At 39.3% G+C, this 14,554-nt stretch overlaps 1 protein-coding gene and 1 long non-coding RNA gene across 2 annotated transcripts in view; one reads left to right on the top strand and one right to left on the bottom strand.

Annotated features, from left to right (window-relative positions):
• SPATS2L (spermatogenesis associated serine rich 2 like) overlaps positions 1-14,554 on the top strand; it is a 1,108,221-nt gene that overhangs the window by 509,479 nt on the left and 584,188 nt on the right. The window lies entirely within an intron of this gene.
• LOC126932161 (uncharacterized) overlaps positions 1-14,554 on the bottom strand; it is a 35,061-nt gene that overhangs the window by 866 nt on the left and 19,641 nt on the right. Inside the window, exon 3 of the long non-coding RNA XR_007718125.1 lies at positions 2,987-3,090. This is a non-coding gene — a long non-coding RNA (uncharacterized LOC126932161). The remainder of the gene's footprint in view (positions 1-2,986; positions 3,091-14,554) is intronic.

The raw sequence follows: 14,554 nt of genomic DNA, 5'->3' as shown, positions 1-14,554 counted from the left end.
CTCCTGGGTTCAAGTGATTCTCCTGCCTCAGCCTCCCGAGTAGCTGGGATTATAGGCGCCTGCCACCACACCTGGCTAATGTTTTGTATTTTTAGTAGAGATGGGGTTTCACCATGTTGGCCAGGCTGGTCTCAAACTCCGGACCTCAGGTGATCCACCTGCCTTGGCCTCCCAAAGTGCTGGGATTACAGGCGTTAGCCACGGGCCCAGCCCTATAAAACTGTATACATATATGATTTAAAGAATAATACGGTTGCTGGATGTGGTGGCTCATGCTTGTAATTCCAACACCTTGAGAGCCCAAGGCAGGAGGATTGCTTGAGTCCAGGAGTTCAACACCAACTTGAGAAAACAGAAAGAGCCTGTCCTTACAAAAAATAAACAAATGAGCTGGGTGTGGTGGCAAGGGCTTGTAGTCCCAGCTACCTGTGAGGCGGAGGTGGGAAGATCACATGAGCCTGGGAGGTCAAGGCTGCAGTGAGCTGTGATCGCACCACTGCACTCCAGCCTGGGTGACAGAGCGAGACCCTGTCTCAAAACAAAACAAAACAAAACAAAAAATAATAATAGTAAATATCCACGTAGCCACAATCCAGCTTAAAAAGGAACATTGTCTTTCAGATCCTTTGAGCCCCTCCTGATCCCCTTCTCTTCCTCTGCCACTCCTTCCAAAAATAACTACCTATTTTATTTTCATATTTGCAGTTCCTTTGCTTTCCATAATAGGTTTTCTTTTTTTGGTAGAGTGTGCTTAGATCTATCTATAATAGCTTTGTCCACAAATGTATGTGTGTATTCCTAAACCATATTGTTCAGTTGTCTGCTTTCAAACTTACTTGGTGTCATGTTTTACATTTGTTTGTAATTTGCTTTTTTTACTCAACATTGTATTTCCAAGACTCAACAAAGTTATTCCATCTGGTTATAGTTAACTTGTTTTTCACTGCCTTATAATATTCCATAATTTGAATAAATGATAATTTATATGACTACCCTCCTGTGAGTAGACATTTGGGTTATTTTCAGTTTTTGTTTTGTTTTGTCTTGCTATTGCAAACAAGGCTACTGTAAACATTCTTGCACATCTCTTAGTGTATACATGTAGGAATCTTTTTAGGGTAAATATCTAGGAGCAGAATCACTGGGTTGTAAGGAATGCCAAATAGTGTTTCAAACAATTCTACTGCTTTACATTCCCTCAAGCAACATGGTCTTCATCTTCCCCAACTTTTTCATCATTAGCAATCTGCTGGAGGATAAAAATCCTTTCATTTATTCTGGATTAATGTTCAATTAATTCATAAGTTCAATATTAAAATTCCTTAAACAGTTAATCCTCCACTTACAAAAAAATTATCTTAACCATTGTAAACTATATTGACAAATTTAAGATTCATGTTTATCTGAGCCACTTCAAACAACTAACAGGGCAGACTTATAATTCAATAAGCAAAATCTAAGATTTATAACTATTATTAGTCTAACGAATGAAAATCATTTATTTGTTAAATCAGGGCTATCTTAAACATTCAAGCACTATTTAAACATTTAATTATCTTACATATTTCAAAATAAAATCTGAAGTCTAGCTTCAAATTAAAATCTGATGTCTAGCATCAAATTGTCTTAAAGTTTCCTAATTTAAACCACAAGCTAATATATCGCATCCTCTTTAACTTTTTAAATACTTAAAATAATAGGCCAGGGGTGTTTGCTCATGACTGTAATCTCAGCACTTTGGGAGGCCAAGGTGGGAGGACCACTTGAGGTTAGAAGTTTAAGATGGTCCTGGGCGACATAGTGAGACTCTGTCTCTATAAAAAATACAAAGATTAGCTGGGTGTATTGGTATATGCCTGTAATCCCAGCTACTTGGGAGGCTGAGGCAGGAGGGTCTTTTGAGCCTGGGAGGTCAAGGCTGCAATGAGCCATGATTATACTACTGCACTCCAGCCTGGGCGACAAAGCAAGAATCTGTCTCAAAAAAAGAAAAAAAATCCACAAATATAACAGCAGTAATTACAACATTTATCACTAAACCTAACCATTATTATTATGAATTTGATTTACTTCATTATTGTAAATTGACTTACCTATGGGGCATATACATACATATATATGTTTATGTATATGTTTCTGTGTGTGTGTGTGTACATATATATGAGCATGTGTAGGCTACAGATCCCAAACTTCTTTATAGATCACTGGTTAGATATGATACCTCAGTCAAAATTAGATGTTACTTCCAAGACCATTCCATCAAAGAAATACATGAAACCATGGAGTTCTTATTGGGACTTCAGCTTGTTCTATTTATTTTCAAAATTATCTATTGCTTTATAATAAACTCCCCCAAGACTTAGTGTCTTAAAAAAACCATCATTTTATACCTGATGTATTTTGAGTCAGAAATTCAAGCAGAAATCGAATAGGTGATTCTTTTGCTCCATAAGGCTTTAACTAGAAGGTAATTTGGTGGTATTCGGCTGGTGGCTGGGTTGTGCTGGGGAGTCCAAAACAGTGTAACTCATTTGTCTGGTGTCTTCATGTGGACAACAAGGAGGCTGGGCTTAGGTAGTTTCCTTTTCACATACTCTCTCCTGCAGAGTAGTTAAACTCACATGGCTGCTCAGGGATCCAAAAGGGAGCATTTCAGGAAGCCCAATAGAAGCCCTTCAGCTTTTTATGACAGTCTCAGAAATTCCAAAATCTTATTTCAGTGTATTCCATTGATGAAGCAAGTCACTGAATCCAGTCTAGATTAAAGGATTAAGGAATTAGACCCCATTTCTCCATGGGAGGAGTGTCAAAGAATTTGAAGCCATCCTTAATCCACTGCAACTGAGCTCTGCTTGCTATGTCAACTGCTGAGACTATACTCAAGCTGATCCTCTAGAATTTAGTTTCTCAGGAAATGTGTTGCCAACATATTTCAAATTTCACATTTTCTAAAGTTTTACAGTAAATGTTTTTAAAACTTAATTACCTGATTTGGCAAAATAGGAGTCTGTACTTCCCACCAGCTTGCAGCTCATCTCTTAGCGAATTATTAGAGTTAATTATATGCTCCACCACTCTCTCCAATCTGGCCTAGAACACTATTTAAATTTTTCTTTTCATCTGCTTCTCCAGGCACAGTTATAACCATTATATTACATCTTTTATTGGGAAAGGTCAGAAGTTGTCAGATCCCAGAATGTTAGCACCAGAGATGTGGTAAGACAAAAGAGGATACGTAGGGAAGCTGGACTAGAGGCACAGGAACCACCAACTAGCAACATATTTCTATTCCCCAAGCAGGCAGGCAGCAGAGTTATTGGATCTAAAGGACTGGTCAAGGGTTGGTAGCAATGGTTGTTTCAGTAGTAAGCAGTATGAACTGATAATTTATATCTGGATGTCCAAAGGGGGCTCCACAATACATGTGGCTTTTGGACAACGCTGGGAGTCACAATAATGACTGAGAATGGATTACCCTCCACCCTCATTAACTTGAGATTTATAATTAATTTTAAATTTCCTTTAAAAAAATAACATGGTATTTTTTGCACACCTGAGCTTGTGGAAAAAATTCATGCTGGTCTCAGCTGGAGCCTTAATACTCTGTCAATTCTCTTACTCAATACTCTGCCAATTATTTGGTGAAAATGCCCTATCTCACCCCACCTCTCACCCCAAGTAGCTATTACAAACTTCTACCATTCTCAAGGCCCCTACTCTCAATTGATAGCCCTGTTTCCTTCTTAGCAGGAAACTCAATATCTTGTCTATCTGATGTGGTTTGCTGTGTCCCCACCCAAATCTCATCTTGAGTTGTAGCTCCCATAATTCCCACATTCTGTTGGAGGCACCCTGTGGGAGGTAGTTGAATCATGGAGGTGGGTCTTTCCCATGCTGTTCTTGTGATAGTTCGCATGAGATATGATGTTTTTATAAAGGAGAGTTCCCCTACACAGGCTCTCTTGCCTGCTGCCACGTAAGATGTGACTTTGCTTCTCATTCACCTTCAGCCATGATTATGAGTCATCCCCAGCCACGTGGAACTGTGAGTCAATTAAACCTCTTTCTTTTATAAATTACCCGGTCTTGGGTATGTCTTTATTGGCAGTGTGAGAACAGACAAATACACCGTCTGTTCCCTAAATTTACCTATGCCCATGTGCATTCTTCCCTAATTAGTACATGCCTTCTTCTTTGAGTTTTACATCAATATATTCAAGCTAAACCCCACAAGAGGCTGAGACAAGAATATAGTAGTGGGAAGAGGATAACCTACCTTAAATAGAAAAGTCAGGAAAGACTTTAGACAGGTACAAATTGAGACCTGAAAAAATAAGGACCTAGCCAAAGAAACCAGAAGAGTGAACCAAGCAGAGAAAGGCAAAAGCCCTAAAGCTGCAGAGGTGGTTTGTTCTAGGCAATCAAAGACGAGTATGGCTGAAACACCATGGGTAAAATGGAAAATGGAAAGAGGTGACATTGAAAATATGGATAATACATAGGTCATACAATGTTTAGGTCATGGTAAGAAGTGTGGATTGTATTTTAAGTACATATCACAAGATTTATGGGTTAAGTAATCAGAATTTGGGAGGATGCTGGATCGGTTGACTGAGACAAGGAAGTTTGAAGGTAGTAGGGACAGGTTTAAGGGAAAACAAAGATATCCATTTTAGACATATTGAGTGTCTGTGAGACACCCAAGTGGATATGTCAGTTAAAATTTAAATCTTACATTAGGAATAGTGTTCAAAGTCAGCATGTAAATTAAATGCTTGCATGATATAACTCTACCTAAATAATAGAATATGTGAAAAGAAAAGTTCTGGGCTGGGCATGGTGACTCACGCCTGTAATCCCAGTGCTTTGGGCTTAGGCGGGAGGATCACTTGAGGCCAGGAGTTCAAGACCAGCCTGGGCAACATCCATAGCAACACACTGTCTTTATTTTTAAAAAAATACAAAAATTAGCTGGGCATGAGCCTGGAGTCCTCACTACTCAGGAGGCTAAGGTGGGAGGATCACTTAAGCCCAGGAGTTTCAGGCTGCAGTGAGCTATGATCATGCCACTGCATTCAGCCTGGAATACAGAGTAAGACTCTGTCTCAAAAAAAAGAAAAAAAAAAAGATATTCTGAGCTGGAGATATAAATTTTGGACTTATCAGTCTATAGATGGGAGTTAAAAGCACCGCTGATAAAGCTGGGCACAGTGGCTCACACCTGTAATCTCAGCACTTTGGGCAGCTGAGGCGGGCAGATGGCTTGAATCCAGGAGTTTGAGACTAGCCTGGGCAACATGATGAAACCCCGTCTCTACAAAAAATACAAAAAGTAGCCAGGCGTGGTGGTGCATGCTTGTGGTCCCAGCTACTTGGGAGGCTAAGGCAGGACAATACCTGAGACCCGGGAGGTGGAGGTTGCTGTGAGCTATGATCGTAACATTGCATTCCAGCCTGGGCAACACAGATCCTGTCTGAAAAAAACAAACAAACAAAAAACACTGGAAATTAATAAGATTACTTATGAAGAAAATGTATAAAAAATGTATGAAGAAGAATGAGCCTAGAACTGAACTGTAATTTACTTCAGTATTTAGAGAAAAGGTAAAGAAAGATAAACAGACTGAGAAGGAACAGCTAGTGAAGTAGTAGAGAAACCCAGAGACTATGGTTTCCACGATTTCTCTGAAGATAGCCAAGAAAAGTGTTCAAGGAAAAGTCTTTAAGGATTTTAAAAGGTGCTAAGAAGCTGGGCTAAATGAAGACAGAGACGTATCTTTTACATCTAACAGCATGTACATCGTTGATGACTCTCATAAGAGAAGTGCCAGTGAAGTGATGAGTATAGTAACCAGTCAGGACTGAGTTGAAGAATTGATAAGAAGTGATAAATAAAGCTAATTTTCCAGAAGTTTTACTGTGAAAAGGTTCAGAGAAATGGTGGTAGCTAGAGGATAATAAATAGTGAAAGGCTTTAAAAAGCATTCTTTTAAAATGTGGATGGGAAAGAGTGGTGATACAGGACAGGGAAGGCGTAACTGAAAAGACGAAGGGCTTGAAGAAAGTAGAAGTAGGATCCAGAACACAAACAGTGGGAGAAGGAACATATTCTTCATCTGTTAGGGAAGGAAAGAAAAGATGGCATACATAATGAAGTCTACAAATTTTGATAGTGGGAAGATGAGAGTGCTCCTGTCTGATGAATTCCCTCAAATTAAATATAAAATATTGTCATCAGGTGAGTGGGAAGGAAGGTATAAAATAATTGACTCAAAGTGGAAAACTGCACTTACTTGGTAAATAAAATAATGTTTCCAGGTCATGTTGAGTGTCTCAATTGAAGTTTATAATTACGAATTTAATGTGAAACCTCTCCTACAGTGCACACAGAAAAACCTCTCCTCTTATGCACACAGAAAATGTATATATAGTAATTTCAGTTGTAGCACTTTGTATTATCAAATGACAGAAAACCAAATGTTCATCAACAGCAACATTATCTCAATAAATGATACATTTTTGGGGGTACTACTACATATTGAAATACTATGTATCTATTAAAAGAAATAAGTAAATTTGTGATGATAGGGAAAGAATTCTAAGATATATAATTGAGCGAAAAGAACAAAGTGCAGAATAATTCATACCATACTGCTCATGTTTACATTAACAATATAGAGGAGAGAGAAGGGAAATATAAATTTGAGGTCTTTGAGGAAACCAAATAAACCAAAATCTTCCCTGCTAGAGTTCTGAACAACTGAGAAAGGAGACAAAGAAATAAGATAGAAGAAGCCAAATTATCACCTTTATTAAGCAGATACATTAATGAATACACTTTACACATGTGGGCAAATGAGTTTCCTACTACCAAACCACAGAATTAGCGCATTCACCCACCCACAGTGCAGCACTGCACCAGGGCAGGCCTCTTCCCATCTTGGCACAAGGTCAGAGGATTACAGAGAAATGTATGGGTGTATTACCTACCTGCAAAGAGTAGGTAAAAAGAAGGAATTGAGTTGAGCATGCCCAGTATATTCTTCCCAAATTTTCCAGTCACACAAGTTTCTCTACCTCTCCAAGCAGAATGAATAAAGAAGTAAAGCTAGGTATTAGCAAAAGAGTCATAATAATCACCCACAGAAATTAAGCTAGTCAAATAGGAAGGTAGAATAAAGAAGGGGTTGATTGATAACGAAAATCAGTGGGTTAAGGTATTGAGAGTCTGCATTAAATCAACAAATTGTGGCTATACGAGTTCTACAGAAAAAAAAGCACAAAAGATAAAAGGATATTAGTCAAAAAGTCAAACATTTCAGCCAAGATTTCAGAGATAGTGCAGACTTCAGTTCTGATAAATTTGGGAAATGGCTATGGGAGTGTGCCCAGAGTAAAATGCAAGAAAAGGTGTGGAGGTGAGATCAAGGAACTAAGAAAGCAGGTATAGAATGGGTTTTCTGCAAGGAAAAAAATGTAAGCAGCAGGAGCAGAAGGAGGTGAAACGTGAACTGTGAACCAAAAGCTAAAGTCTTCAGTGGATGAAAGGGGAGGGAGGACATTAAATATTAGCAATAAGCGGGGAAGAAGAGGGAATGAATTTTGAGGAAAGAGATAACCTATAGGAAGCTGGCAGTAAAATGGTTTGAAAGCAACAATAGGACACAAAGACATCTATTCCAACTCTTAGCCCTAAGATACTCAGGGGAGAGAAAAAAGAGGTGAAACAAACCCCTCTGAGCTAAAGGAGCATGTCTAACCCAAAGCAAGGAAGCCAAGAACCTTGAAAAAAGGTTAGGGGAATTGCTAACTAGAACAACCAGTTTAGAGAAGAACATAAATGACCTGGTGGAGCTGAAAAACACAGGATGAGAACTTCCGGAAGCATACACAATATTGATAGCCAAATCGATCAAGTGGAAGAAAGGATATCAGAGATTGAAGATCAACTTAACGAAATGAAGCGTGAAGACAGGATCAGAGAAAAAGGAATGAAAAGGAACAAACAAAGCCTCTGAGAAATATGGGACTATGTGAAAAGACCAAACCTACATTTGATTGGTGTACCTGAAAGTGAGGGGGAAGAATGGAACCAAGTTGGAAAACACTTTTTAGGATACTATCCAGCAGAACTTCCCCAACCTAGCAAGACAGGCCAACATTCAATTCAGGAAATACAGAGAACACCACAAAGATATTCCTTAAGAAGAGCAGCCCCAAGACACATAATTGTCAGATCCACCAAGGTTGAAATGAAGGAAAAAATGTTAAGGGCAGCCAGAGAGAAAGGTCGGTTTACCCACAAAGGGCTGAAGCCCATCATCCAACAGCGGATCCCTCTGCAAGCCAGAAGAGAGTAGGGACCAATATTCAACATTCTTAAAGAAAAGAATTTGCAACCCAGAATTTCATATCCAGCCAAACTAAGCTTCACAGATGAAGGAGAAATAAAACCCTTTACAGACAAACAAATGCTGAGGGAATTTGTCACCACCAGGCCTGCCTTACAAGAGCTTCTGAATGAAGCACTAAATATGGAAAGGAACAACGGGTACCTGCCACTGCAAAAATATACCAAATTGTAAAGACCATTGACACTGTGAAGGAACTGCATCAATTAACGGGCAAAATAACCAGCTAGCATCATAATGACAGGATCAAATTCACACATAACAATATTATCCTTAAATGTAAATGGGCTAAATGCCCCAATTAAAAGACATAGACTGGCAAATTGGATAAAGAGTCAAGACCCATCATTGTGCTATATTCAGGAGACCCATCTCACATGCAAAGACACACATAGGCTCAAAATAAAGGGATGCAGGAATATTTACCAAGCAAATGGAAAGCAAAAAAAAAAAAAAAAAAGAAAAAAAAAAGAAAAAACAAACAAAAAAATGGGTTGCAATCCTAGTCTCTGATAAAACAGACTTAAACCAGCAACATCAAAAAAGACAAAGAAGGCCATTACATAATGGTAAAGGGATCAACGCAACAAGAAGAACTAACTATGCTAAATATGTATGCACCTAATATAGGAGCACCCAGATTCATAAAGCAAGTTCTAGGAGACCTACAAAAAGACTTAGACTCCCACACAATAATCATGGGAGACTTTAACACCCCAGTGTCAATATTAGACAGATCAATGAGACAGAAAATTAACAAGGATATTCAGAACTTGAACTCAGCTCTGCACCAAGCAGACCTAATAGACATCTACAGAACTCTCCACCCCAAATCAATAGAATATGCATTCTTCTCAGCACCACATTGCTCTTTATCTAAAACTGACCACATAATTGGAAGTAAAACACTCCTCAGCAAATGCAAAAGAACAGAAATCATAACAAACAGTCTCTCAGACCACGATGCAATCACATTAGAACTCAGGATTAAGAAACTCACTCAAGGCACAGTGGCTCACACCTGTAATCCCAGCACTTTGGGAGGCTGAGGCAGGTGGATCAAGAGGTCAGGTGATTGAGGCCATCCTGGCTAACATGGTAAAACGCTGTCTCTACTGAAAATACAAAAAATTAGCTGGGTGTGGTGGCAGGCACCTGTAGTCCCAGCTACTCAGGAGGCTAAGGCAAGAGAATGGTGTGAACCCGGGAGGCAGAGCTTGCAGTGAGCTCAGATCATGCCACTGCACTCCAGTCTGGGCAACAGAGCGAGACTCTGTTTCAAAACAAAAACAACAATAAAAAAAAGAAACTCACTCAAAACCACACAACTACATGGAAACTGAAGAACCTGCTCTTGAATGACTACTGGGTAAATAACGAAATTAAAGTAGAAATAAATAAGTTCTTTGAAACCAATGAGAATAAAGGCACAACATACCAGAATTTCTGGGACACAGCTAAAGCAGTATTTAGAGGAAAATTTATAGGACTAAATGCCCACAGGAGAAAGCAGGAAAGATCTAAAATCGACACCCTAACATCACAATTTAAAAAATTAGAGAAGCAAGAGCAAACAAATTCAAAAGCTAGCAGAAGACAATAAACAACTAAGATCAGAGCAGAACTTAAGGAGATAGAGACATGAAAAACCCTTCAAAAAATAAATGAATCCAGGAGCTGGGTTTTTGAAAAGATCAACAAAATAGATAGACTGGTAGCAAGACTAATAAAGAAGAAAAGAGAGAAGAATAAAATAGGCACAATAAGAAAGGACAAAGGGGATATCACCACTGATCCCACAGAAATACAAACTACCATCAGAGAATACTATAAACACCTCTACGCAAATAAACTAGAAAATCTAGAAGAAATAGATAAATTCCTGGACACACACACCCTCCCAAGACTAAACCAGGAAGAATTTGAATCCCTGAATAGAACAATAACAATTTCTGAAATTGAGGCAGTAATTAATAGCCTACCAACCAAAAAAAGCCCAGGACCAGGTGGATTCACAGACGAATTCCACCAGAGGTACAAAGAGGAGGTGGTATTATTCCTTCTGAAACCATTCCAAACAATAGAAAAAGAAGGACTCCTCCCTAACTCATTTTATGAGGCCAGCATCATCCTGATACCAAAACCTGGCAGAGACACAACAACAAAAAGAAATGTCAGGCCAATAACCCTGATGAGCATCAGTGCGAAAATCATTAATAAAATACAGGCAAACCGAATCCAGAGGCACATCAAAAGGCTTATCCATCACGACCAAGTTGGCTTTATCCCTGGGATACAAGGCTAGTTCAATATACACAAATTAGTAAAAGTAAACCATCACATAAACAGAACCAATGACAAAAACCACATGATTATCTCAATAGATGCAGAAAAGGCCTTCAACAAAATTCAATGCCGTTTCATGCTAAAAACTCTCAATAAACTAGGTATTGATGAAACATATCTCAAAATAATAAGAGCTATTTATGACAGATCCACAGCCAATATCATACTGAATGGGCAAAAGCTGGAAGCATTCCCTTTGAAAACCAACACAAGACAAGGATGCACTATCACTCTCTCACCACTCCTATTCAGCATAGTATTGGAAATTCTTGCCAGGGCAATCAGGCAAGAGAAAGAAATAAAGGTATTCAAATAGGAAGAGAGGAAGTCAAATTGTCTCTGTTTGCAGATGACATGACTGAATATTTAGAAAGCCCCATCATCTCAGCCCAAAATTTCCTTAAGTTGATCAGCAACTTCAGCAAGTTCTCAGGATACAGAATCAATGTGCAAAAATCACAAGCATTCCTATATACAAATAATAGAGAGCCAAATCATGAATGAACTCCCATTCACAATTGCTACAAAGAGAATAAAATATCTAGGAATACAATTTACAAGGGATGTGAGGGACCTCTTCAAGGAGAACTACAAACCACTGCTCAAGGAAATAAGAGAGGACACAAACAAATGGAAAAACATTCCATGCTCATGGATAGGAAGAATCAATATCATGAAAATGGCCATACTGCCCAAAGTGATTTATAGATTCAATGCTATCTCCATCAAGCTACCATTGACTTTCTTCACCGAATTGGAAAAAAGTACTTTAAATTTCATGTGGAACCAAAAAAGAGCCCGTATAGCCAAGGCAATCCTAAGCAAAAAGAACAAAGCTGGAGGCATCACGCTACCTGACTTCAAACTATACTACAAGCCTACAGTAACCAAAACAGCATGGTACTTGTACCAAAACAGATATATAGACCAATGGAACAGAACAGAGGCCTCAGAAATAATGCCATACATCTACAACCATCTGATCTTTGACAAACCTGACAAAAACAAACAATAGGAAAAGGATTCCCTAGGTAATAAATTATGTTGGGAAAACTGGCTAGCCACATGCAGAAAACTGAAACTGGATCTCTTCCTTATACCTTATACAAAAATTAACTTAAGATGGGTTAAAGACTTAAAAGTAAAACCCCAAATCATAAAACTCCTAGAAGAAAACCTAGGCAACACCATTCAGGACATAGGAATGGGCAAAGACTTCATGGATAAAACACCAAAAGCAATGGCAACAAAAGCCAAAATTGACAAACAGGATCTAATTAAACTAAAGAGCTTCTGCACAGCAAAAGAAACTATCATCAGAGTGAACAGGCAACCTACAGAATGAGAGAAAATTTTTGCAATGTCTCTACCTGACAAAGGGCTAATATCCAGAATCTACAAGGAACTTAAACAAATTTACAAGAAAAAAAAAAAAAAAGAAAAACCATCAAAAAGTGGGCAAAGGATATGAACAGACATTTGTCAAAAGAAAACATTTATGTGGCCAACAAACATATGAAAGAAAGCTCATCATCACTGGTCATTAGAGAAATGCAAATCAAAACCACAATGAGATACCATCTCATGCCAATTAGAATGGCAATCATTAAAAAGTCAGGAAACAACAGAGGTTGGAGCGGATGTGGACAAACAGGAATGCTTTTACACTGTTGGTGGGAGTGTAAATTAGTTCAACCATTGTGGAAGACAGTGTGGCAATTCCTCAAGGATCTAGAACTAGAAACACCATTTGACCCAGCAATCCCATTACTGGGTATATAACCAAAGGATTATAAATCATTCTACTGTGACACATGTACACAATTGTTTATTGCAGCACTATTCACTACAGCAAAGACTTGGTATCAACCCAAATGCCCATCAATGATAGACTGGGTAAAGAAAATGTGGCAGATATACACCATGGAATACTATGCAGCTATAAAAAAGGATGAGTTCATGTCCTTTGCAAGGACATGGATGAAGCTGGAAACCGTCATTCTCAGCAAACTGACACAGGAATAGAAAACCAAACACTTCATGTTCTCACTCATAAGTGGGAGTTGAACAATAAGAACACATGGACACAGGGAGGGGATCATCACACACTGGGGCCTGTCGGGGGTTGGGAGACTAGGGGAGGGATAGCATTAGGAGAAATAGCTACTGTAGATGGTGGGTTGATGGGTGCAGCAAAACACCATGGCATGTGTATACCTAGGTAACAAACCTGCACGTTCTGCACATGTATCCCAGAACTTAAAGTATAATAAAAAATAAAAAATTGGGCCGGGCGTGTTGCCTCACACCTGTAATCCCAGCACTTTGGGAGGTTGATGTGGATCATCTGAGGTCAAAAGTTCAAGACCAGCCTGGCCAACAGGTGAAACCCCATCTCTACTAAAATACAAAAGTTAGCTGGACGTAGTGGTGGGTGCCTGTAATCCCAGCTATTCGGGAGGCTGAGGCAGGAAAATCACTTGAACCTGGGAGGTGGAGGTTGCTGTGAGCCGAGATCATGCCATTGCACTCCAGCCTGGGTGACACAGTGAGACTCCATCTCAAAAAAAAAAAAAAAAATTAAAAATTAAAAATCCTGATTCCATTGATACCCTTTTCTGAGGAGGCTGGAATCAACCCAACTGAAAGAATCAACTATGGAGATTGCCAGTTGTGTAGAATGAACAGTTTGTCAAGGAGAATCAACTATCTCATAGCTAGTTTGAAAGGAAGGCAGATATAATCTTGAACGATTCACACAAATTCATAAGGTGTTAAAGGCATGAAAATAAATTTTAAAATACTTCAAAAAAAATAAATAACAGGTGAAGGAAAAAAACAGCTTCGACGTGGGAGGGCTGCAAGAGAAGCAAGGACTTCAGAGCTCAGGGCAATTTCCATTAATTTCCATTAATACAAGGAAATTTCCAATTTCCATTAATACAAGGAAAGAGGCTGAGGTCAAGGGTGTTTTGTTGATTGCAGAGTTAAACATGCTGGGGGCATTTTGGAGATCATGATGAAAGAATTCAGAAGCTAAGGAAAAGATAAATAGGGCATTATGCACCTTGTACCCGATTTACAATTCATATAGAATCTAACTCCCTGAGTTCTGCAACATGAAGGCCCAGAGGTTGTAATTGGAGGAATATGAGAATAGGCATGTTGAGGAAGCTTGGCCTAAATGGAGATTAACAGAGGTAGAGATGTGAGACAAGATAGAACTATGTCTATCTGCTCACTGCAAGCTCCACCTCCTGGGTTCATTCTCCTGCCTCAGCCTCCTGAGTAGCTGGGACTACAGGCGCCACCATGCCCGGCTAATTTTTTGTATTTTTAGTAGAGACAGGGTTTCACCGTGTTAGCCAGGATGGTCTCGATCTCCTAACCTCGTGATCTGCCCGCCTCGGCCTCCCAAAGTGCTGGGAGGCGTGAGCCACCGCGCCCGGTGTGAGCCACCGCGCCCGGCCGGGACTTTAACTTTAAGGTATCAATATTTTAGTTTGTTGATAATGCAGCTTTGGAGCCAGCATTCACAATGGCTTCCCCAAGAAGTACTAAATCCTGAGATTCTTAGTTTCTAGATAGTTCTCTGTTTAATCCTCTTTTCCCTCTCCCCTCTGTTACTGCCATAGTTCAGGATCTCACTTTTTTCCCCCTGGGGTTTTGCAGAAACCAGAGTCATTATTTGCTATGCTCACCCACGCTAAACTCGTTATTTTCCCACAATGTCAATTTACCTGGCATTTTCTACCCATGCCATGCTTTCCTACCCCCACATGCCTTTGTACTTGCTC

This window comes from Macaca thibetana, chromosome 12 (genome assembly GCF_024542745.1).
Source record: "Macaca thibetana thibetana isolate TM-01 chromosome 12, ASM2454274v1, whole genome shotgun sequence".
Classification (NCBI taxonomy): Eukaryota; Metazoa; Chordata; class Mammalia; order Primates; family Cercopithecidae; genus Macaca; species Macaca thibetana.
Note: the sequence above shows the minus strand (reverse complement) of the source record. Positions and strands in the feature narration are given on the sequence as shown.